The sequence below is a fragment of the Engystomops pustulosus genome, chromosome 10 (genome assembly GCF_040894005.1).
Source record: "Engystomops pustulosus chromosome 10, aEngPut4.maternal, whole genome shotgun sequence".
Taxonomy (NCBI): Eukaryota; Metazoa; Chordata; class Amphibia; order Anura; family Leptodactylidae; genus Engystomops; species Engystomops pustulosus.
The window spans coordinates 28,674,732-28,699,368 of NC_092420.1; the positions used below are offsets into that span (position 1 = coordinate 28,674,732).

The 24,637-nt window shown below is 43.2% G+C and overlaps 1 long non-coding RNA gene across 6 annotated transcripts; it reads left to right on the forward strand.

The window, feature by feature from the left end:
- The first annotated feature begins 6 nt into the window (after window positions 1-6).
- LOC140103780 (uncharacterized) lies at window positions 7-24,407 on the forward strand. 6 transcript variants are annotated; one of them, XR_011850174.1, is made up of 5 exons: window positions 8-104; window positions 248-321; window positions 1,441-1,506; window positions 22,291-22,437; window positions 23,935-24,407. It is a non-coding gene; the product is annotated as an uncharacterized lncRNA (long non-coding RNA). The 6 variants fall into 6 exon arrangements; XR_011850177.1 differs by having other exon boundaries at window positions 7-321; window positions 1,441-1,502; window positions 23,935-24,406; XR_011850178.1 differs by having other exon boundaries at window positions 7-321; window positions 1,441-1,497; window positions 23,935-24,406.
- Window positions 24,408-24,637: the final 230 nt, after the last annotated feature.

Sequence of the window (24,637 nt, forward strand, 5' to 3'; positions counted from 1 at the left end):
CGGCACCTGGCGGGTCACGTGGTAGGACACTGCCCTGACTTGTGTAGCTGTGGGAAACTACAGTTCCCAGCATGCAATTCTACCACTGCTGCACCAGAGCGGAGGTAGTCACTCACCTTGGCTAAGAGGAAATTTCCATCAAGACTTCCTCCTCCTTCTCTTACACCTGGGGAGGGGGTCATGGTATTACCTGCACTTTTTGATTTCACAAGTGGATTCAGCAGGAATTTTCATTTTTTTCTTAAAGGAAATCTACATCTAAGTCCATAACGATAAACCAGGGAAAGTTACTCATACATCCAGGCACAGTGCTGCAGCAGAGTAAGTTTCAGCACACATTGGGAGTGGGGGAAGGTCTCCTGCACAGTGTAACAGCCTGTGAAGCTACAGCACAGAAGGTCTCTGGCTCATTAGTATATTTTGATATATTAGTATGTAGTTGATTTTTAGAAGGAAGGAGGTCACGGATAACAAATAAAAGGTTACCACAGTCACGGTGCCTGGACCTATGGGGAGATTTATCATATGCTGACGCAGGGATGTATAATTTCGGACACTCCCCCCCACCCCCTTGTCAACCCAGATACATCAAGAAGACTAGGCCTCCAGACAAAACTACACCTGGTCTGCTCTGGCGTAGTCATGCATAAAACCGTCCCTGCCTGCCCCCTTCACAAGCCGCTGCGACCCTTTACGCCCCCTACACATGACGTGGAGGTGTTGTATTCTATATTTTAATCACAAATTCTTGCACTGTGCATGGATTTGCTATTATTTCACTGTTTCTACATCACAAAATTGGCGTGGTAGCAGTGATAAATCTCCCCCTATGAGTAAGTGTCCTTGGTTTATCGTGATAGAGCGTTGTGATATATTTCTGCTTGTTTGGGTTTTGATTCAAAAGACAGATATATTATTCTGGCTGCGCCAATTTTCTGTCTAACGTTGCACACAAAAGCAGATTGAATCGGCCTGCACAGGTATTTATACAGTGTCTGCGCCAGTTTTGCTCGACAAGATAGAAAAAATCTGCACCTAAAGGGGCGAGTTAGCGCTTAGTCGGAGTTTGCGACACATTTAATACAGCAACAGAATTGTGTTACACACTGTATGCACCTACAAACGGATGGTGCGCACTTCCCGATAGTTCAGGGTGCGTCTGATAATTGAAGACCCTGCACCAGTATTCTATAATCTGCCGCACCCTGCACTTAGTACAGTCTGCACTACTTTTGATAACTCTGGGCCAAAGTATTTTTTTTTTCACGCTCATTTACATCAGCACATATATAACCATATCCGTTCCGCATCTGTGTATAACACGTTGGGATGGCAAATAATGTTACCGGCGTGCTCAACCCCCAAATCCCTGAATACTACACGTATTTACAGCACATGGTGCTCAGTCATATGTAACTCATATTTTATACGTTCCCCTAGACTTCGTTGGGGCATACGAAGAGGAAATACTGATGAAAATACAGGCGTACAAGATAGGTGCCGTAGGTTTGTTCTTAAGTTGAATTTGTATGTAAGTCGAAACTATATACAGGTAGTTACATTCAAGATAGGTTCTTAACTTGAATTTGTATGTAAGTCGAAACTGTATATTTTATAATTGTAGTTCCAGACAAAAATTATTTTTTTGCCCCAGTTACAATTGGAGTTTCAAAATTTTTTGCAATGAAGCTTCATTACAGACACCTTACAGCTGATCATAGCAGTCTGGGACTACAGTAAAGCATTCAGAGAGCTTCACCATCGGGTCTTCTTGAGTAGGGGACCGCTTGTACTTTATCATTGTAACCCCCAGTCAAACTTTTTTTGGTCTCTGGACAATTGGATTTTAAAAATGTTGGATTGTCATAAGAACCAGGAGTAACAATAAATCGTAGACACCTCTGATAACTGTTATATCTGTTTATTGTAGCCTAAGGCTAAAGTACAGTAAATTTCCAGCATCCAGAGGTCCGTTTGTAACTAGGGGTCGTCTGTAAGTCAGGTGTTCTTAAGAAGGGGACTGCTTGTAAGTAAGCATATATAATTTTTTTACGTGTTGCACACGCTACTGTACAGTATGGTAGACAATACAGCCATGTAAATGGATGACTGTGCTGCCCATTGTAGTGAATGTTTTAGCAAGATGTTTTAGTGCATTAGTGTTAAAGGGGGGGGGGGGGGCTAAGTGTTGTTTTTTCCAAGTAAAGGACATCTACCACCAGGATTAAAGATTATAAACCAAGCACACTGACATACTGGTGTGTGCCCCCTCTGGCAGTATCTGCTCTTCTATAAGCTTCTTATGCCCTGGTTTTTACAAAATAAGGCTAAATAAGGCTTCCATAGGTGTTAATGGAGCCTGGAGCCCCTCAGGATCACTTGCATAATTTTTCAAGCCTTTTTATGTAAAAACCAGGGCATAAGAAGCTGAAAGAAAAGCAGATCCTGCCAGAGGGGGCACACACTAGTATGTCAGTGTGCTTGGTTTAAAATACTTTGGGTGGTAGATTTCCTTTAAGGGCAAAAATAACATAATGAATAAAATTAACTCTTTCCAGTGGTGGAATGAAATAGATTATTTACCGTATATGAAACACTTTTTGAATACATTTATGCAGTTCACCGTAGAGAATAAAAAAAATCAGCTAAAATTATTTTGTAAAATCATACAGAAAAACAGTATATTAAATTACAAAAATCACTTTTTTTTTTTAAGAAGGACCCTATTGTTTATGTGCTTCCATATTATGAGCTCTAAATTGAAAAAGAGCATTACTAGGGTTTGATTTGTGCGGGATAACACAACTATTTTGGGGTGCAATTCAATTTGTAACTGCTTCTTATTATATTTTAGGGGAGACAGCGAGCCATAAAATGTCAATTTTTGCTTAATTGTTATTTTTTAATGTACCACACTAGAGATCTTTGCCTAGGTTGTTACAGATGCATCATTACCATTTTGTGTTTTTCTTTTAATTTCATTTTTTTCTACCCACTATATTATTATTTACTTACAACTTTTTTGAATCTTTTTTTACTGTTACACTAGAGCAAAATGTCACTAGAGCCGACTGTCACTTTATTACTGTATATATGTATCTACTAGAGTGCTGCCTCATTCCACCCCTAGCAGCCATAGTGCCCTCACAATGTCCCCCCAGCAGCCACAGTGCTCCCCAGAAGCAACAATTCCACCAGTATCCACAGTGCTCCCCAGTACCGCCACCAGCCAAAGTGTCCCCAGTGCCCACCAACAGCCACAGTGCCCCCAAAGCCACAATGCCACCTGTATCTACAGTGTTCGCCCAGTAGTCACTGTGCTCCTCCAGTGTCCTCAGTAGCCACAGCTCTTCCCCAGTGTACTCCAGCAGCCACTGAGCTCCTAGTGCTCCCCCAGTGTCCCCAGTAGCCACTGAGCTCTTAGTGCGCCCATAGCCACAATGCTCCTAGTTTTCTCCTATCTCCCACGTGTTTACACCAGGTAGTAGCAAGCCTGTGCAGAGGGTACACAGGACAGCTGCTGCTTAGAGGAAGGAGGGGAGGGAGGTATGTATTGGAGTTGCCCTGCGCCTATGCTGTACTCCTGAAGCGCAGCATAGGAGCAGAGAAACAAGAGCCGGGCCGGATAACACAAGGCCGCAGGCCGGATTTAGCCGGTAAAACCTGTGCACCAGGGCAATTTCTCCAGTCTCGTATTTCCATGTCGTATGAGACTGTATATACGTGACATTTTTCACCCGTATGCAGTACGTATTTAACCCCTTAATGACCGCCCTATCAGGAATCTACGTCGGTCATTAAGGGTACTTCTTCTGACGCGACGCCTTTCTACGGCGCCGCGTCAGAAGAAGATTTTGGGACATCGGATCAGTATAGTGCCGGTGTCGGGCTGTGATATCACAGCCCAGACCCGGCACTAACACCCGGGATTGGAAAAACTCCGATCCCGGGTGTTTAACCCCTTACACGCCGCGGTCAAGCATGACCGCGGCGTGCAAGTGTGTCCCCCGTGGATCGGACCCCCCCGGTGTGCTTACCGGGGAATCCGATCTCTCCTGCCGCTGCCCCGGGTCCCGACGAGTGACCCGAGGCTGTCGGCTCCTCTTCTCGCCGGGTCCTGCCTTCCTGGCAGGACCCGGCTGTAAGTAACTGAGCATGAGCGGCATGCTCAGTTACTTACACTATACACTGCAATACAAGTGTATTGCAGTGTAGAGGCTTGAATAAGTGATCGGATGATGGCTTGTTCAAGCCAAAAGGTGGAAAATATGTGAAAGTAAAAAAAAAAAGATTAAATCATTTTATAATAATAATTAAATAAATAAAATAAAGTCCCATAATCTCCCCAGTTACACATATAAGGCAAATACAGTATATAAAACACAAAAACACACGAAAAATGTACATATTTAGTATCACCGCGTCCGTATTAATCTGTACAATAAATCTAAATCAATATTGAACCCGCTTGGTGAACGATGAAAAAAAAAACTACGAAAAACTTCCCGTAATATACAATTTTTCATCAAACACCATCACAAAAAATGTTCTAAAAAGTGATCAAAAAAAGCTACGTTCCCTAATATAATACGACTGAAAAGAACAACTCTTTTCGCAAAAAATAAGCCCTCAACCAGATCTGACAACATAAAAATACAGAAGTTATGGCAATAAAAAGTTGTCAATAGTAAAAATAATGCGATATTCTCCAATATTGGTTTTGCTCAGGGAAATTGAGCAAAGATAAGAAAAACTGTATAAATGAGGTATCACCGCAATCGTAGTGAACCAGAGAATAAAGATAAAATATTATTTTTACATTACGGTGAGCGCAGGAAAAAAATGCTAACAATCCAAAATAAAAATTGATGATTTTGTTTGTGTCCCCCTTGAAATAGTTAATAAGATCTCATGAATAAGCTATAGACCCCCTAAATAAATTATCTATACATTGTATCTCATCCCATAAAAAACAAGCCCTCATATGCTCGCATTACCAAAAAAAATAAAAATGTATTGGTAGTACAATGTGACAATACAAATCTGCTGTGAATGGCGCCTCCATTCATTCTATACTTGGACGTGCGCCTGTACAGCACTCACCACCACATATGGGGTATCAGTAAACTCGGGAGGAATTGGGCATCAAGCGTTGCAGTGCGTTTCATCATTTAATTTATTCTGAAACTGTCAGTTTGGCCTAAATGAATGTATTTTCCAAAAAAATTCCATAGTTTCTAAATCGCAGGTCCATATTGTTTTAACCCATGTGAAACACTTAAAGGGTTAATGGACTTAATAGAAGTTGTTTTACATACGTTGAGGGGTGAAGTTTCTATAGTGGGGTAATTTATGGGGTTTTACTATTACTTAGGCCTCTCAAAGTCACTTGGAAGCTGAGTTTTCCCTCAAAATGTGAGTTTTGGCAATTTTCATGAAAATAAGAAAAATCGCACCTAAAGTTCTGCACCTCATAACATCCTAGAAAAGTGACCGGAAGCATAAAATATCATCCCAACATAAAGCAGACATTCCGTAAATGTAATTTATCAAGCTTTTTGGGTATTTTTACTTCCTGTCTGGAAAGCAGAACATTTCAAACTTGGAAAATGAAGAATTTTTACAAACTTTTGCCAAATTTTCACTTTTTTTCAGAACGAATCGCAAAACGTATCACTTAAATTTTATAACTAACATGAAGTACAATGTGTCACGAGAAAACATTCTCAAAATCACCGGGATATGTTAAAGCGTTCCAAAGTTATAACCAATTATCGTGAGACATGTCAGATTTGAAAAATCGAGTCTGGTCATTGAGCTGAAAACTAGTGTCGGTGATAAGGGGTTAAGGGCATACGTACTGAAATACTGGAGAAAATAGGACATGGTCTATATTTTTGTACTGCCAGTATACGGTACAGTGTTAACAGTAATATAAATAGTCGGGCGTATTGAATGCAGTCGTATGTAACCTGCACTTTTACGGGTTACACTTTCATACAGTCAGGCATTTTGGGACACGGGGATAGCTAACGCGTTTATGATTTTAACCCCTTATCACCGACACTAGTTTTCAGCTCAATGACCAGACTCGATTTTTCAAATCTGACATGTCTCACGATAATTGGTTATAACTTCGGAACGCTTTAACATATCCTGGTGATTTTGAGAATGTTTTCTCGTGATACATTGTACTTCATGTTAGTTATAAAATTTAAGTGATAAGTTTTGCGTTTCGTTCTGAAAAAAGTGAAAATTTGGCAAAAGTTTGTAAAAATTCTTCATTTTCCAAGTTTGAAATGTTCTGGTTTCCAGACAGGAAGTAAAACTACCCAAAAAGTTTGATAATTAACATTTACAGAATATCTGCTTTATGTTGGGATGATATTTTATGCTTCCGGTCATTTTTCTAGGATGTTATGAGGTGCAGAACTTTAGGTGCGATTTTTCTTATTTTCATGAAAATTGCCATAACTCACATTTTGAGGGACAACTCAGCTTTCAAGTGACTTTGAGAGGCCTAAATAATAGTAAAACCTCATAAATTACCCCACTATAGAAACTTCACCCCTCAACATATGTAAAACAACTTCTATTAAGTCCATTAACCCTTTAAGTGTTTCACATGGGTTAAAAAATATGGACCTGCGATTTAGAAACTATGGAATTTTTTTGGAAATACATTCATTTAGGCCAAAACTGACATTTTCAGAATAAATTAAATGATGAAACGCACTGCAACGCTTGATGCCCAATTCCTCCCGAGTGTACTGATACCCCATATGTGGTGGTAAACTGCTGTACGGGCGCACGGCCGAGTATAGAAGGAATGGAGGCGCCGTCCACAGCAGATTTGTATTGTCACATTGTACGACCTATAAATTTTTATTTTTTTTGGTAATGCGATCATATGAGGGCTTATTTTGTATGGGATGAGATACAATGTATAAATAATTTATTTTGGGAGTCTAAAGCTTATTCATGAGATTTTATTAACTATTTCAAGGGGGACACAAACAAAATCATCAATTTTTATTTTGGATTGTGAGCATTCCCCCCCCCCCCCCCCCCGCTCACCGAAACGTAAAAATAATATTTTATCTTTATTCTCTGGTTCACTACGATTGCGGTGATACCCCATTTATATAGTTTTTCTTATTTTGCTCAATTTTCCTGAGCAAAACCAATATTGGAGAAAATCGCATTGTTTTTACTATTGACAACTTTTCAGGGCCATAACTTCTGTATTTTTCTGTTGTCAGATCTGGTTGAGGGCTTATTTTTTGCGAAAACAGTTGTTCTTTTCAGTCGTATCATATTAGGTACCGTAACTTTTTTTGATCACTTTTTAGAACATTTTTTGTGATGGTGTTTGATGAAAAATTGTATATTATGGGAAGTTTTTCGAGTTTTTTTTTTACGTAGTTCACCGAGCGGGTTCAATATTGATTTAGATTTATTGTACAGATTAATACGGACGCGGTGATACCTCATTTATATAGTTTTTCTTATTTTGCTCAATTTTCCTGAGCAAAACCAATATTGGAGAAAATCGCATTGTTTTTACTATTGACAACTTTTCAGGGCCATAACTTCTGTATTTTTCTGTTGTCAGATCTGGTTGAGGGCTTATTTTTTGCGAAAACAGTTGTTCTTTTCAGTCGTATCATATTAGGTACCGTAACTTTTTTTGATCACTTTTTAGAACATTTTTTGTGATGGTGTTTGATGAAAAATTGTATATTATGGGAAGTTTTTCGAGTTTTTTTTTTACGTAGTTCACCGAGCGGGTTCAATATTGATTTAGATTTATTGTACAGATTGATACGGACGCGGTGATACCTCATTTATATAGTTTTTCTTATTTTGCTCAATTTTCCTGAGCAAAACCAATATTGGAGAAAATCGCATTGTTTTTACTATTGACAACTTTTCAGGGCCATAAATTCTGTATTTTTCTGTTGTCAGATCTGGTTGAGGGCTTATTTTTTGCGAAAACAGTTGTTCTTTTCAGTCGTATCATATTAGGTACCGTAACTTTTTTTGATCACTTTTTAGAACATTTTTTGTGATGGTGTTTGATGAAAAATTGTATATTATGGGAAGTTTTTCGAGTTTTTTTTTTACGTAGTTCACCGAGCGGGTTCAATATTGATTTAGATTTATTGTACAGATTAATACGGACGCGGTGATACCAAATATGTACGTGTTTTGTGTTTTATATACTTTATTTGCATTTTATGTGTTACTGGGGAGATTATGGGACTTTTATTTTATTTATTTATTTAATTATATTATAAAAAGATTTAATTTTTTTTTTTTTACTTTTTTACATTTTCTACTTCTTGGCTTGAATAAGCGATCATCCGATCGCTTATTCAAGCCTTTACACTGCAATACACTTGTATTGCAGTGTATAGTGAAAGTAACTGAGCATGCTGCGCATGCTCAGTTACTTACAGCCGGGTCCTGCAAGGAAGGCAGGACCCGGTGAGAAGAGGAGCCGACAGCCCCGGGTCACTCGTCGGAACCCGGGGCAGCGGCAGGAGGGATCGGATCCCCCGGTAAGCACACCGGGGGGGTCCGATCCACGGGGGACACACTTGCACGCCGCGGTCATGCTTGACCGCGGCGTGCAAGGGGTTAAACACCCGGGATCTGAGTTTTTCCGATCCCGGGTGTTAGTGCCGGGTCTGGGCTGTGAAATCACAGCCCGACACCGGCACCAGCGAGACCCGGTGTCCCGAAAACTTCTTCTGATGCGCCGCCGTAGAAAGGCGTCGCATCAGAAGAAGTACCCTTAATGACCGCCGTAAAAACCCGATAGGGCGGTCATTAAGGGGTTAATCACCAAAAGAGAACAAAAAGAGAGGATACGTATAGTGGACTGAAATAAATAAACAAACTTTATTGATGCAAACATAAATATATGAATCACAACAAGACCACATATGAATAAAAACACTAAAACCTGCACCATGTAAGGTGCACTGAACCTCCCAGGACCAAGCGTGTCCTGGGCTCCCTGACCCAACTGGCCAATAAATATATGGGGTGTGCAATCTGAGACAATAATTGCTGGGTATAGTTGAGCCAATAATAGACTGTAACCAAACATCTAGATGTAAATAAAGTGATAAGTGCAAAACATGTGCAAAAACAGCCTAGTATGGTAACTGCCTAAGAGCCTAACATATACGATACCCAATGTGAGTCCACATGGCAGGTTCTCCAGTGACAAATTACACCTTATGATAGATACTTTATCTCCCCACACTTCTGCCCCCTTTTCATGAAATCAAAGTCATTCCTGTGCACTGCCGGCTCCTGCTACTCTTACACTTTCCATAGAAACGACCTGTTTGCTTTCTCTGCTCTACTGTCGGCCATGTGCAGTCGGCTCCCTGTTCCTTGCTGTGGGGATGTAGCTGCACCTTCCTCTGTGCTGACCAGGGGGATTGTGGAAAACTTTTAGCGGAATGGGGGCAGCCATCTTGGAGTGATGCAGCTGCAGCACTGAGCTGTGAAGTGACAAGTGAAAGAAAAGAAAGTATACAGCCCAGAGTGGTGAGGTAAGGGAGTGTAACTATAATAAATGCAAAAGAACTGGTCAGTTTTTTTAAAAAAAGTACATATAGTGACCAGAGAACCCCTTTAAAGGGAACCTACCATCACGATTCTACCTATAAAGGTAGAACGAGTGGTAGGTGGATGTATGGGAGGTGAGGATAGCCCTTTTTAGAGCTAATCCTCATGTCCCTGTTATCTTTTTAAAATCTTTAATACCCTAATATGTAAACTTTCTAAAGCAGCTACTGGGGCGTGGAGTAGCCGGACATGAGGCTGCACGTTGCAGCTACTCCACGCCCTAGTAGCTTCTTTTCTCCTCCTACCCTGACATCTTTGGTATCCCCCTCGTCCGAGAAACCGGAGTTCTCTGCGTTCGCAGTAGCATAACACCGGCTTCTCAGATGAGGTGGCACAGCTACGAGGAGCTGCGCACCGAAGATGTCAGGGTAGGAGAAGAAAAGAGGCTACTGGGGCATGGAGTAGCCGCAACATATTTACATATTAGGGTTAATAGGGTTAATATTAAAGATTTTTAAAAGATAGCGGGTATGTGAGGATTAGCTCTAAAAAGGGCTATCCTCACCTACCAACCGTTCTACCTTTATAGGTAAAATCGTGGTGGTAGGTTCCCTTTAAGCTAATGAAGTGCAATGTACAAACATTGCAGCTTGACTTGTGATGACAGAGAAGCAGATAAATGCAATCAGGATACAGCATTATGATATAGGCAGGATCAGCGGGCAAAGGGCAAGCTAATCAAGGTGTGATAATATGTAACAACATACTGCAGGAACGTACACAACACGCACTCCTGCCCCCCCGGGGAGCACTGTGATCTGACTACTGGGGCACATTGTGACCATTATCTTTTCTCCCACTCACAAATGTTACCCTGTTTTCTAATAGACCAGCTCTGTGGTCCAGCTGCTTGTGTGGTGAATAGAGATGAGCGAGCACTAAAATGCTCGGGTACTCGTTATTCGAGACGAACTTTTCCCGATGCTCGAGTGCTCATCTCGAATAACGAGCCCCATTGAAGTCAATGGGAGACTCGAGCATTTTTCAAGGGGACCAAGGCTCTGCACAGGGAAGCTTGGCCAAACACCTGGGAACCTCAGAAAAGGATGGAAACACCACGGAAATGGACAGGAAACAGCAGGGGCAGCATGCATGGATGCCTCTGAGGCTGCTTAATCGCACCATTATGCCAAAATTATGGGCAACAGCACGGCAATGACAGAGTGACCGAATGAGGCTAGATAGCATCTAAAACATCCAATAATTGACCCTGACACTATAGGGGACGGCATGCAGAGGCAGCGGCAGCAGCGGCAGGCTAGAGAGTGTCATAGCGACATACCCTAAATGGACTCAGGCTTCACCAAAGGAGGTGAAATGATTTCCTATGTGAAAAAAAGGTTGACGGTATATTTAGTCGATAACACAGCATGGTGGCGACATAGTGACCAAGTTCCATAACGTATCTGGTGAAACACCCGAAAAATGAGCCTGACACAGCTCGTTTGATAAGGGGACGACATGTGGAGGCAGCCATGGAGACGACTTCCATGATTAAGAGCGACAGTATGGGGCATTCATATTGCGCTGCTATGATTGCAACTTCAGGTCTGCAGCATGGCGGCGACAGATGGGCCGAGTGGCACTATGTATCTGGTGAAACACCTGAAAATTCTGCCTGACACAGCTCGTTTGATAAGGGGATGATGTGCTGCATATCCTTTCGTGCTCCAGCGTCTGGGGTATAGAGAGTTGAAATGAGACATTGGTGGACGCTGTGGAGGATCGTGGAGGCAAAATGGACAGAAAACAGCAGGGGCAGCATGCATGGATGCCTCTGAGGCTGCCTAATCTTGGGATGGAGCTGGCGGTCCACTGCCAGGCGAGCTTTCGCCTGTCCAAGCCGCTGTCTCTCGGCTCCTCCCCACCCAAAATGGGCCTGGGGGCCAGAAGCGTTTACTTTGAAAAAATTATAATTTTCAAAGCAGGCCGGGTCGTTTGAATATTTCACCTAGGAATAATGGAATAGCATGGTGGTTCTATTTTTAATTGTTTTTATGGAAATGGTTCCATGATTAAGAGCGACAGTATGGGGCATCCATATTGCGCTGCTATGATTGCAACTTCAGGTCTCCAGCATGGCGGCGACAGATGGGCCGAGTTCCACTATGTATCTGGTGAAACACCTGAAAATTCTGTCTGACACAGCTCGTTTGATAAGGGGACGATGTATGGAGGCAGTGAACTAGTAGTAGATTAAAGGTGCTGCAGTTAAAACTATGTTAGTTGGATCTTGGGATGGAGCTGGCGCTCCGCTGCCAGGCAAGCTTTCGCCAATCCAAGCCCCTGTCTCTAGGCTACTCCCCAAACAGAACTTCTAAGAACCTTTTGTATAAGATCAAGTGTAGTAGCGTTCTTATAAGTTTGGGTTATGGCGGGTGAGGAGAATGTAAACAGATGCGCAAGAAGCGCTGAAATAATATCGGCAAATGATAAAAGTTTGCCAGTATATTTTGTGGATTACACAGCAGGGTGGCGACAAAGTTAACAAGTTTGATGTGGAAGCCATGAAAACAACCCAAAATTCTGCCTGACACAGTTCATTTGATAAGGAGACCATGTATGGAGGCAGCTATATGGACGACTTTTGGAGGCAGCTATGGCGATGACGTGTGGAGGTAGCAATGGAGACAACGTGTGGAGGCAACTAAAAAGACGACATGTGGAGGCTGCTATGGAGACAATTTAATTTGGATAGTGCCTGTATGTGGCAGTCCAAAAAAGTTTTCAAACCAGAGGTGCAGGTAGGTGGTCCTCCAGAAAAATTAAATATATTGAGTGCCTGTATGTGGCACTCCCAAAAATTGTTTAAAACAGAGGACTGGGTAGGTGGCCCTCCAGAAAAATTAAATACATAGAGTACTATATCTACAGCCAGTTGGCCCAGGCAAAAAATAGCCAGTTTCCTCTGCTTTAGTGTACAAAGAGGAGGAGAAGGAGGATAATGAGGAGGAGGAGTGCATACATTATTCAGGTTGAGCTTCTTTCACCTGGTGGAGAATGAAAATACGGAGAAATCCAGGCTTTATTCATCTTGATAAGCGTCAGCCTGTCAGCGCTGTCAGTCGACAGGCGTGTACGCTTATCGGTGATGATGCCACCAGCTGCACTGAAAACCCGCTCGGACAACAGGCTAGCGGCAGGGCAGGCAAGAACCTCCAAGGCGTACAGCGCCAGTTCGTGCCACATGTCCAGCTTTGAAACCCAGTAGTTGTAGGGAGCTGTGTGATCATTTAGGACGATGGTATGGTCAGCTACGTACTCCCTCACCATCTTTCTGTAAAGATCAGCCCTACTCAGCCGAGACTGGGGACAGGTGACAGTGTCTTGCTGGGGTGATATAAAACTGGCAAAGGCCTTGTAAAGCGTACCCCTGCCAGTGCTGGACAAGCTGCCTGCTCGCCTACTCTCCCTCGCTACTTGTCCCGCAGAAGTACGCCCTCTGCCGCTAGCGCTGTCAGAAGGGAAATACTGTTTCAGCTTGTGCACAAGGGCCTGCTGGTATTCATGCATTTTCACACTCCTTTCCTCTCCAGGGATGAGAGTGGAAAGATTTTGCTTGTACCGTGGGTCCAGGAGAGTGAATACCCAGTAATCGGTGCTGGAATAAATTCTTTGAACGCGAGGGTCACGGGATAGGCAGCCTAGCATGAAATCTGCCATATGCGCCAGAGTCCCAACGCGCAAGAATTAACTCCCCTCACTGGCCTGACTCTCCATTTCCTCCTCCTCCAACTCCTCCAACTCCTCTTCTTCTGCCCATACATGCTGAACAGTGAAGGACTGAACAATGGTCCCCTCTTCTGTCTCGCCAACATTCTCCTCCTCTTCCTCCTCATCCTCCTCCACCTCCTCAGATATGCGCTGAGAAACAGACCTAAGGGTCCTTTGGCTATCAACAAGGGAATCTTCTTCCCCCGTCTCTTGTGACGAGCGCAAAGCTTCCGACTTCATGCTGACCAGAGAGTTTTTCAACAGGCCAGGCAGCGGGATGGTGAGGCTGATGATGGCGGCATCGCCACTGACCATCTGTGTTGACTCCTCAAAGTTACTCAGCACCTGACAGATATCAGACATCCACGTCCACTCCTCATTGTAGACTTGAGGAAGCTGACTGACCTGACTACCAGTTCTGGTGGAAGTTGACATCTGGCAGTCTACAATCGCTCTGCGCTGCTGGTAAACTCTGGATAACATGGTTAATGTTGAATTCCACCTCGTGGGCACGTCGCACAACAGTCGGTGAGCGAGCAGTTGGAGGCGGCGCTGCGCTGCCCTGAGAGTGGCAGCATCTGTGCTGGACTTCCTGAAATGCGCACAGATGCGGCGCACCTTCGTGAGCAAATCAGACAGATTGGGGTATGTCTTGAGGAAACGCTGAACTATCAGATTTAACACATGGGCCAGGCATGGCACATGTGTCAGTCTGCCGAGTTGCAGAGCCGCCACCAGGTTACGGCCGTTGTCACACACAACCATGCCTGGCTTCAGGTTCAGCGGTGCCAGCCACAGATCAGTCTGCGCCGTGATGCCCTGTAATAGCTCTTGGGCGGTGTGCCTTTTATCGCCTAGGCTCAGCAGTTTGAGCACCGCCTGCTGTCGCTCAGCGTTGGCACTGCTGCTGTGCCTAGAGCTACCGACTGATGGCGCTATGCCCACGGATGGTAATTCGCAGGAGGAGCTGTTGGAGGGGTGGGAGGAGGAGGAGGCATAGTAGGCCTTTGAGACCTGGACCGAGGTAGGCCCCGCAATCCTCGGCGTCGGCAGTATATGACCAGCCCCAGGGTCAGACTCGGTCCCAGCCTCCACCAAGTTAACCCAATGTGCCGTCATCGATATATAGTGGCCCTGCCCGGCAGCACTCGTCCACGTGTCCGTGGTCAGGTGGACCTTGTCAGAAACGGCGTTGGTCAGGGCACGGATGATGTTCTCTGACACGTGCTTGTGCAGGGCTGGGACGGCACATCGGGAAAAGTAGTGGCGGCTGGGGACCGAATACCGAGGGGCGGCCGCCACCATGAGGTTTCGAAAGGCCTCGGTCTCTACCAGCCTATAGGGCAGCATCTCCAGGCTAAGCAGTTTGGAGATGTGGACGTTGAGGGCTTGGGGGTGGGTTGCAATATACTTCCTTTTGCGCTACAGCGTCTGGAGTATGGAGAGCTGAACGCTGGTGGATGCTGTGGAGGATCATGGAGGCGAAGATGGGGTTTTCGCACGGGAGGTGTTTGGGCCGGGGTCCTGGGCAGGGGGCTGACTAGCAGATGACACAGGGGAAGGAGCAGTGGTGTGCCCGGCCGGAGGTGAACGGGCTTGGTGCTATTGAGTGGGGTGTTTAGCATTCATATGCCTGCGCATACTGGTGGTAGTTAAGCTAGTAGTTGTGGAACCCCTGCTGATCCTGGTTTGGCACAGGTTGCACACCACAGTCCGTCGGTCATCCGGTGTTTCTTTAAAAGAAACTCCAGACTTCTGAAAATCTAGCCCTCGCCACGGGAGCTTGACTACGGGAAACATTTGGCGCTGATGCACCAGCTCTGGCCCTGCCTCTCCGTCTGGCCCCACCACTGCCTCTTCCAACCTGTTCTGCTATAGGACTTGCCTCCGTCTCAGAAGCACTGTGTTCACCCGGCCTATCAACCCAGCTTCGGTCTGTCACCTCATCATCCTCCGATCCCTCAGTCTGCTCCCCCCTCGGACTTCCTGCCCTGACAACTTCTTCACCACTGTCTGACAACCGTGTCTCCTCATCGTCCGACACCTCTTTACACACTTCTTCCACTACGTCAATAATGTCATCATCACCCACAGACTGCGACCGGTGGAAAACCTGGGCATCGGAAAATAGCTCAGCAGCAACCGGACAAGTGGTTTCTGTGGGAAAGGTCCAGAAAACAGTTCCTCAGAGTATGCCGGTTCAAATGCCAAATTTTGCTGGGAGGGGGCAGACTGGGGGGAAGGAGGCTGAGGTGGAGGAGCTGGAGGAGTGCTGATTTCGGTGACATGGGTGGACTGCGTGGAAGACTGACTGGTGGACAAATGGCTAGAAGCATTGTCCGCAATCCACAACATCACCTCTTCGCACTGTTCTGGGCTCAACAGTGCTCTACCACTAGTCCTAGTAACTTGAGTAACTTGAGACATGATGAACCTAGGGAGTGTAGCTCTGCGGCGTTTCCCTGCTCCCTCATCAGCAGGTGGTGTCTAACCCCGCCCAGGACCACGGCCTCTAACCCCTGCAGTAGTTGGACGCCCACGCCCTCGTCCTCTACCCCTAGCCCTCGGGTTAAACATTTTCCAAATTAAAGTGTAAACTTAAAATTTTTTTTTTTTTTTAAACAAAACGATGCTATCCTATTGGTATGGCTAGTTTCTAACCTACACTGACAGCACACAACTGGATTTTGTGCTGTGCCTGATGACTTTGAGTTATAAAAATAAATAAACGTTAAAAAAAAAATAAATCAGCAGACTGTGCCTAATTCAAATTAAACCCCTAATAAATTGTCCCACTTCGGTGTTTGAGGTGGATATGTGTGTCACTAAGAGCTAAACACAACGGTAGCAAGTCCCCCTGCAAATTACTCACAATATGGTACTAGCTGCACTACTAATGCCAGCAAGCCCATCCACAAGCAAACAAAAAAAAGTAAAATAAAACGTTATTGTAGCCCTAAGAAGGGCTGTTGGGTTCTTGTAGAATCACTCCTGCCTAACACTATTCTAATAGAACAGCCTAACGCTTTCCCTGACCAGCAGCAGCTCTCTCCCTAGCGGCATCCAGACACAGAATGATCCGAGCAGCGCGGGCAGGGACTAGTCTATTCCAGGGTCACCTGATCAGGCCAGCCAACCACTGCTATCGACGTGTAAGGGTACCACGTCATGCTGGGTGGAGTGCAGAGTCTCCTGGCTTGTGATTGGCTCTGTTTCTGGCCGCCAAAAATCACAACGGCGGGAGATGCCATTTTCTCGAGCGGGCTAATGCTCGAACGAGCATCAAGCTCGGACGAGTATGTTCGCTCATCTCTAGTGGTGAATTATAGTGCTGGAACTAACAGTGAGAGATCCAGCATAGACAGGATCCAATACTACAGGACACAACAGTATAAGTACAGGAGGAGAATGATGGGGGACACTCTGACTATTGGCTGCTGGGGAGCACTGTGACTATTATCTACTCTCTTAATTTTAATATAGCTGAATTGCCGTGCTTGTACTTTGCTTGGTCTGCCCGGTAGCAATGGGCAAATTTTCTGCTTTTTATGTGCCCAACGGTGATTGATGTCATGACAAGGATCCTCTATTTCTTTTCTGCCTCCCCTAAAGTTCCATTTAGGCTAATCTCTTGTTGTCTGCAAACCTTCCTCAGGCCCCTAACCCCCAAAATAAAAGCCTCTGATAGGTGATCAATAGGCATCCCATACTACCGGAGGGTGACAGCAATCAAAATTATTATTCCAGTATTCTAAGTGGGGTGCACGTACCTCAGCTTGAACAACAGGAGAGGTGAGAAAACGCCAATACAGGAGGATGGAAATTCAAGGGTCCCAGGACTTGAAGGCCGTATGTCCTCCTAGCTCAACAGCCAGTCATATTCCTATGACTGATTACTATGAAATCTTTATACATAGTACATTAATATGTTATTCTCGAAGGGGAACCAGCTACAGGGTATATATTGACAGGGTGCAAGTTGACCTCATGTTATGTAATATTGACAATATCACAGGTTACAGTGACCACCATACAGTCTGAGAATTCCTCTGTGATGGAAGAAGTGGAGACCTCGCCATCTCATGCTCAAAACTTATTGCGATCGCCATGTGTGGTCTGGGTAAAATGGAATATATGACAACCCCCATTACTGAATCGGCCTGGCAAACCTAATTCACTACATCATAGTGATTAACGATACGAGCCCGATTGCGGCAATGCAGTTGTCTACACAAAGTCTGAAACATTAGACCTGAATTCAAACTGTGGCTCATAGCATCATAAATCAATAAGGCCGGGGTGAGTCCGGTTCAACCGAGGTACAAATGTGTTTTATCTAGACTGCACGTGGCCGTCCACATTCTCTTTTACTCCTTTTCTGCTACTAAAATATACACAACAATAAGCAAATCTTGCGTAAAACACTAAAATGATACGCTGATCCCCAGACTACTTGTCATTCCTATCCCTACCTACAGATGTCACTGTTGTAATTTTGCAACATACTCAATAAAATGATTCATGTTGCACCCACTTATAAGTGCGGCACCCCGCTGTCCTGTCCATTTCTTCACTTGTTGAACACATCTCTCTGTTATAAAAATGAATTGCTACTTGCATGCGTGACTGTATGGAAAGCTGACAAAGCACCTTGGATCTTCAATGAAGATGCAAACAACACTTCGGCAGAAGGCGGCCACCATCCAGTCCTCTGTCATCTCATGTAGTGTGTCAGCATCGCCTGGCAGGTAATGCGTTTTCCATTAGGAGAGTAATGGGCCAGAGGCGACCAGCACTCTCCTCCATACACTTTTTGCTATAATTACTCGTGAAATCGTAATGTCTGAAATCAAGCGTGGATTTCCCACCTTCCGCACAATATATTCCATTTTCACTAATATCAGTCCTGCCTTTTGGCGACTTCTATTCATCTAGTCTTTTTTTTAGGATAAAGACGTTTCCTGCTGCCTGGATCAGAGAAGCCTTTGAACCTATTACTTAGACTGGAAGCGGGAACCCGGAGTAGATTAATCGTATATCCACGGCTGTAGATTAGGTTTCACCGTGCACGCCGTGAATAATTTTTTTTTACTATGGAGCCATTTTAAACCAAATTACGCAGTGCAATGAAATAAAAGGAAATATTGATTTTCTGCAGGATTTAGAAGGTCTCGACGATGTGCTATTAGCAACACGTCTTTCATTCATTACCCAAGGGATGGAGAGAAGCGGCTTCTCCTGGGCTGCTGCGACGGCTTGGTCAGCTTGTTGGCGATAAATTGACTTCCAGGAAAATGGCTTATTTGCTTTAAGAATGAGAAGGTAAGTATAGACTATGCTCTCTGTGTGTTCTTACTACAGGTAAGTATCATAGCGTCAGGTCAGTCCAATGACAGTACATTGGAAATCACTTATCCTTTTATTGAGCAATTTCCAAGAATTAAAAACTGTCAATATTCCTTATCTGATGAGAAATTGAGAAAGCTCAATTTTTAAACTGGCATTGAGAAAGGCGCTGGAGATTTCTAATTCCACACATCCTTAGTCTCACAATTCAGAAATATTGAAGAATTTTTGTGTCCATAATACATCTTAATGGGGCAGGTTAAAGGGCATCTGTCACCGGTATTTACCTACCTGCTCTAACGGCAGTGTTATGTAGGACTATGCTCATGATATTCGTAGCTTTGATTTTATTGACCAGAAACTTCTTCCATGCCAAATATGCAAATGAGGCTAAAGTGCTTTGGCAGAGCATTGGAAGGGTCAGGATGCTGGACCCAGGATTAACATAACTAAAGGAGGAAGGACGAGAGAAGGTGCTGGGTGTGGTAGTGTAGTAGGGAGCATTACTGTGGTGCTCATTCCTCAAAGCACTTCATCCTTATCTGCATATATTTCAAGTGAAATTTTGGCATGGAAAGAGAAGCTGGAACAGAAAAGTATAGGTGACGTGTGTGGGCATAGTTCTACATTACATAGAAGTTAGTTCAGGTTGATAAATTGTGGTGATGCATTTCTTTTAATATCACGATTTTGGGGAAAGGGGAATTCCTTTGCAATTCCGTAGACTTTGTTGGGTTAAACGTAGACAAATAAATGTGGGAATAAATGTGACCTCTTCTTTGTTGGCATATATTTGGAGGACACAATGGAGTAGGCTACTATGGACTTTTTACTTTGCCCATCCTCTTACAGCTTTTTGCCCTCCAAAACCTTGCTGCTACTACTCATCATGGCTGACAAGACACCTTGCCTTAGACTCTGCACAAATACAATATTAGGGCTCTTTCACATTGGCGTTTTTTTTTCACTGAACCCATTTTGGCTTATGGACACTTCATACCAATTATTTTTTTTCTTCCTGGTTTTGGTGACTTTTCACTAGTGCATACTGAACCATTCTTCTCAATAGTCTTTTTGACAATAGTTTTTTTTTCCATTGTAGTCATTGAGCACAAAAAGAACAGTTTCTAAACTGATCACTGATCAGTAACGCCCAAGTGAAAAATCACTGACACCAGGAAGAGAAAACCAATCTGTATGTTAAGAAGCCAAAATGGGTTAATTGAAAAATCACTGAAGTGAAAAAAAAAAACGCCAATGGGAAAGAGCCCTTATCTCACTAACTCACTAGTTAAGCATTTAAAGGGGTGTTACCATTTCAGCAATTTAATAGTATTGTTTGTATGATGAAAAGTTATGCAATTTTCTAATAAACTTTCTGTATCAATTCCACCAGGTTTTCTAGATCTCTGCTTGCTTTCTTTCCATAGAAAGCTTCTATGTTTACTTCCAGTGGATAGAATCTGACCATGGTCACACAGGTGCACAACTCGTTATATCACAGAGAGTAATCAGAGCTGTGTGATATAACAAGCCATGCACCTGTGTGACCATGGTCAGATTACTGTCCACTGGAAGTAAACATAGAAGCTTTCTATAGAATGACAGCAAGCAGAGATCTAGAAAACTGTGAGGAAATGATACTGAAAGGATGTTGGAAAATGGTATCACTTTTCATCATACAAACAGTAACATTAATTTGCTGAAATAGGAGTTAAAGAAATCTTTAGAACACATGAAGGCTCTTATTAGTTTGAAGGTTTTATGTAAAAAAGGACAGTGCTTACAAACAAAGGGTTTATCATACAAAAGGGTGACATAAAATAAACAAATATATATACAGGCGGTCCCCTACTTAAGAACAACCAACTTACATACGACCCCTAGTTGCAAACGGACCTCTGGATTTTGGTAATTTATTGTACTTTAGCCCCAGGCTACAATAAACAGCTATAACAGTTATCACAGGTGTCTGTAATGAAGCTTTAGTGTTAATCCTGGTTCTTATGACAACCCAACATTTTTAACTCCTTAACGCTCTGCGCCGTAGCTCTACGGCGCAGAGGTATAAGGAGTGTATGAAGAGGGCTCACGGGCTGAGTCCTCTTCATACAGAGGTGGGTGTTTTTGCATTTTGCAGAAAACCCCCACCGCTAATAACCGCGGTCGGTGCTTGCACCGATCGCGGCTATTAACCCTCTCAACGCCGCCGGCAAAGTCGCCGGCAGCGTTTAAAAGACGGCGATCGGTTACCATGGTAGCCTCGGGTCTTCTTTTGACACAAGGCTACATGGCTTATGCAGGTTCGTTACAATGAGCCAGTGGCTCACTGTAATGTATGACCTGCAAAAATGCCATATATTGCAATACAGAAGTATTGCAGTATATGGTAGGAGCGATCTGACCATCTAGATGGTCTAAAAAATAGTAAAAAAAAAAAGAAAAAAAAAAGTTTAAAAAATAAAAAAATTTTATAAAATATTAAAAGTTCAAATCACCCCTCTTTCCCTAGAACGGATATAAAACATAATAAACAGTAAAAATCACAAACATATTAGGTATCGCCGCATCCCAAAATGCCCCATCTATCAAAATATAAAAACGGTTACGGCCGGCGGTGACCTCCGAAGCGGGAAATGGCGCCCAAATGTCCGAAATGCGACTTCTACACCTTTTTACATAACATAAAAAATGAAATAAAAAATGATCAAAATGTCGCACAGACCTCGAAATGGTAGCAATGAAAATGTCGCCTCATTTCTCAAAAAATGACTCCTCACACATCTCCGTGCGCAAAAGTATGAAAAAGCTATTAGCGTCAGAAGATGGCAAAAAAAATGTTTTCTTTTTTTTACACATTCGTTTAATTTTTGAAAATGTATTAAAACACAATAAAACCTATATAAGTTTGGTATCACCGCGATCGCACCGAACCAAAGAATAAAGTAGGTGTGTTATTTGGAGCGAAGAGTGAAAGTCGTAAAAACTGAGCCCACAAGAACGTGACGCACGTGCGTTTTTTTTTTCAATTTTTCCACATCTGGAATTTTTTTTCAGCTTCGCAGTACACGGCATGTTAAAATAAATAACGGGAAAGTAAAATTTGTTACGCACAAAATAAGCCCTCACACAGCTCTGTACACGGAAAAATGAAAAAGTTATGGATTTTTTAAGTTGGAGAGCGAGAAATGAGCCGAAAAACCCTCCGTCCTTAAGGGGTTAAAATCCAATTGTCACAGAGACCAAAACATTATCTTCTGGAGCTACAATTATGAAATATACAGACCAGACTTGCATACAAATTCAACTTAAGAACAAACCTACAGAACCTATCTTGTACGTAACCCGGGGACTGCCTGTAATTACATACAATGCAAAAATAACTGTTTGATAAAATAAAAGGTATAAAAGCAGAACTTACTACATTATATGCCATTGTAAGTCTATTCACTTGGGATCCCCAAAGTATGACAACTTGCAATTGTGATACTTTCAAATAAGGGTGATGCCACACGTGGCATTTTTGTCCGTTTGTTAAGCATGTGTTCCGTTTTTGACCATTTTCCCTAATTATCTTAATAGATAAACCGGTTCTAAGCAGCCAAACGCATGGTAAATAGTCAAAAATGACCAAAAAACAGATGAGTTTTTAAACGGACCAAAAACACATGCTAAGGACCCTAAGGATACATTTAGACGGCCAGGGAACTAGCCCGGACCGGATTTCAGGTGAGAAGGAGACCTCCCCGAGGGGTAACACCCTGAGACCTCAGCTGTACAGGTACTATCCAGCAAGCACAGGGCCTGATTAAGTCAATGGGATGCATAATACTGACCTATGCCAAGTCAATCCTCAGTTATTATTCAATAAGTAATAATTATGCATGTGGTTTAGATGTCACAGAGAAAACAATCACAATGTAATAAAGGTTATTGCTGTGTAATAAAATATATTATATTTTCTACTTGTATTAGCTCCTCATAGTTTTCAATATCTCTGCTCAAACACTTCAGTGTAACATTGACCTTAACAAAAATCACAGATGGTTGCCAGGCTCCAAATTACATGGAAGACTTGAAGTTTTAGCAGCAAGGATTCAATTCTTCTGCTTTGTTCTCAGAATAGTAGCCACTTTTGTGTAATTTGTCACTACGTAGGTGATCAGCTAAAATGCTGGAAAAACCAAACTGAGCTACTATTGAAGGGGCTAAAATTTTAAAATATAGAGGATAACATAATTGCCCACGTGAGTTCAGTGGTATTTTGCGAGCCCACCAACCGCTCCGTTCACTTCTAAAGAGGGTAATTTTAATCACTCATGTAAGTGACTGAAGCAGTAGCTACACACCATAACTCTATTAATTAGGGGCATATAGTGCCCCATACTGACCCTGTTCTCTTTATCTCCTATTCTATAGAGATTTGTAAAATACGTAAAATGCAGCAGATATTGTTAAAGTTTTTTAAGGGTTTATAAGCCCCTATACACAGGATAGGGGGAAACTAGGTGACCAATGAGGGTCCAGCGCATGAGAACTCCACTGATCACAAGAAAGGGACCCCAGTGATTTGGAGAAGGAGATCCAATTCTTACAAATTGATAAGCTTGCGATCTGCCACTCCATTCTACGCTATGGGATTGCTGGAGATAGCTGAGCGCTGTGCTCACTTATCTGTGGCATGCACATAGTCAGTGAATGGAGCGACAGGGTCATGAATTAGTGAGAAAGGGATCCCCTTTTTCTGACTCACTGGGGTCCTGTTCTTGTGATTGTGGGGGTTCCAGTAGTTCACCTTAATCACCTTGTTCTCCCCATCCTTAGTATAACTTATAAACTTGGGACAAGCCCTGTAACCACTACATGGATGGGATCAAGGATTGTTCACCTCCTCTATTGTATGTAATTCACTGTTTAGTGTTATAGGAAGGACTCCATAAAACGTAACATCCATTAAAATGGAATTAAATTCACAAAAAATATGTGGAGTGTGTAACTTCTTGGAATCACTCTAGATAGTTACAAAGTCTGGTGGGAGGCTCAATGGATAGAATTTGTACGGTAATGTGAGGAGCACAGTCTGGTGTGTAGTTTTTTTGTCTAAAAGCCCTAGACCCCCACTGTGATACCTCCCAATAACCTACCTCCGACTAGCTCCCCAAACAGTATATAATATATATATATATATATATAAGTTCTCATGTGTTTTTTTCATCACTTCCTCAGGGCGTGCACCCGGATTGATACTGGTAGTTTTCATTCATTAGGGCTTACCTCTTACTCAGTCCACACCCTCTCCGTATCACCTGGTGGCATGCGTCTTCAGCTACGTAAACAGGCCACCCACCATGTCGCCAGTGGACTTAGGTGACTCCACCAAGGGCTTATTTCTCCCGACACTAACCCAACCTGAAGGAACGCCCCCTGCCATCAGTGTGGGTAGCGGACTTCCACAAGTGGACAATGTGGGTGCAGGAGCCAAGCAGAAAAAGGAAGGGAACTACTTAACGGTAATTGGGAGACCAGGGACGTTCCTTGTTTTTGTGACGATAAAATGACTGCAACATCAACAAACAGATGCCATATAATCGATGAACGCATTTCAATGCTTGGCGTCTTACTCATGATCTTCTAATCACAATAAAGAAGAAGCCTTGTTCATATCCCTGCGTGTGTTGAGTGCTGGATACCTTGGTTTTTTCTACATTAGGGGGCCTTGTTACAATATTATGAGACTAGTTTTAAAATTTTGCTAGTAAAGTAGCCAACCCCTTTCAGCTAGTGAAGTGTTGTATACTTTCAAAAAGAACCAAATTGTAATGGCAATAAGCTGTGAATCTGCTGTGAAATAGATGCTTTTATAGGAAATCGGCAGAACATGTATGAAACAAGCAGCTTGTGCCTTTACACTTGACGAACATAATGACAA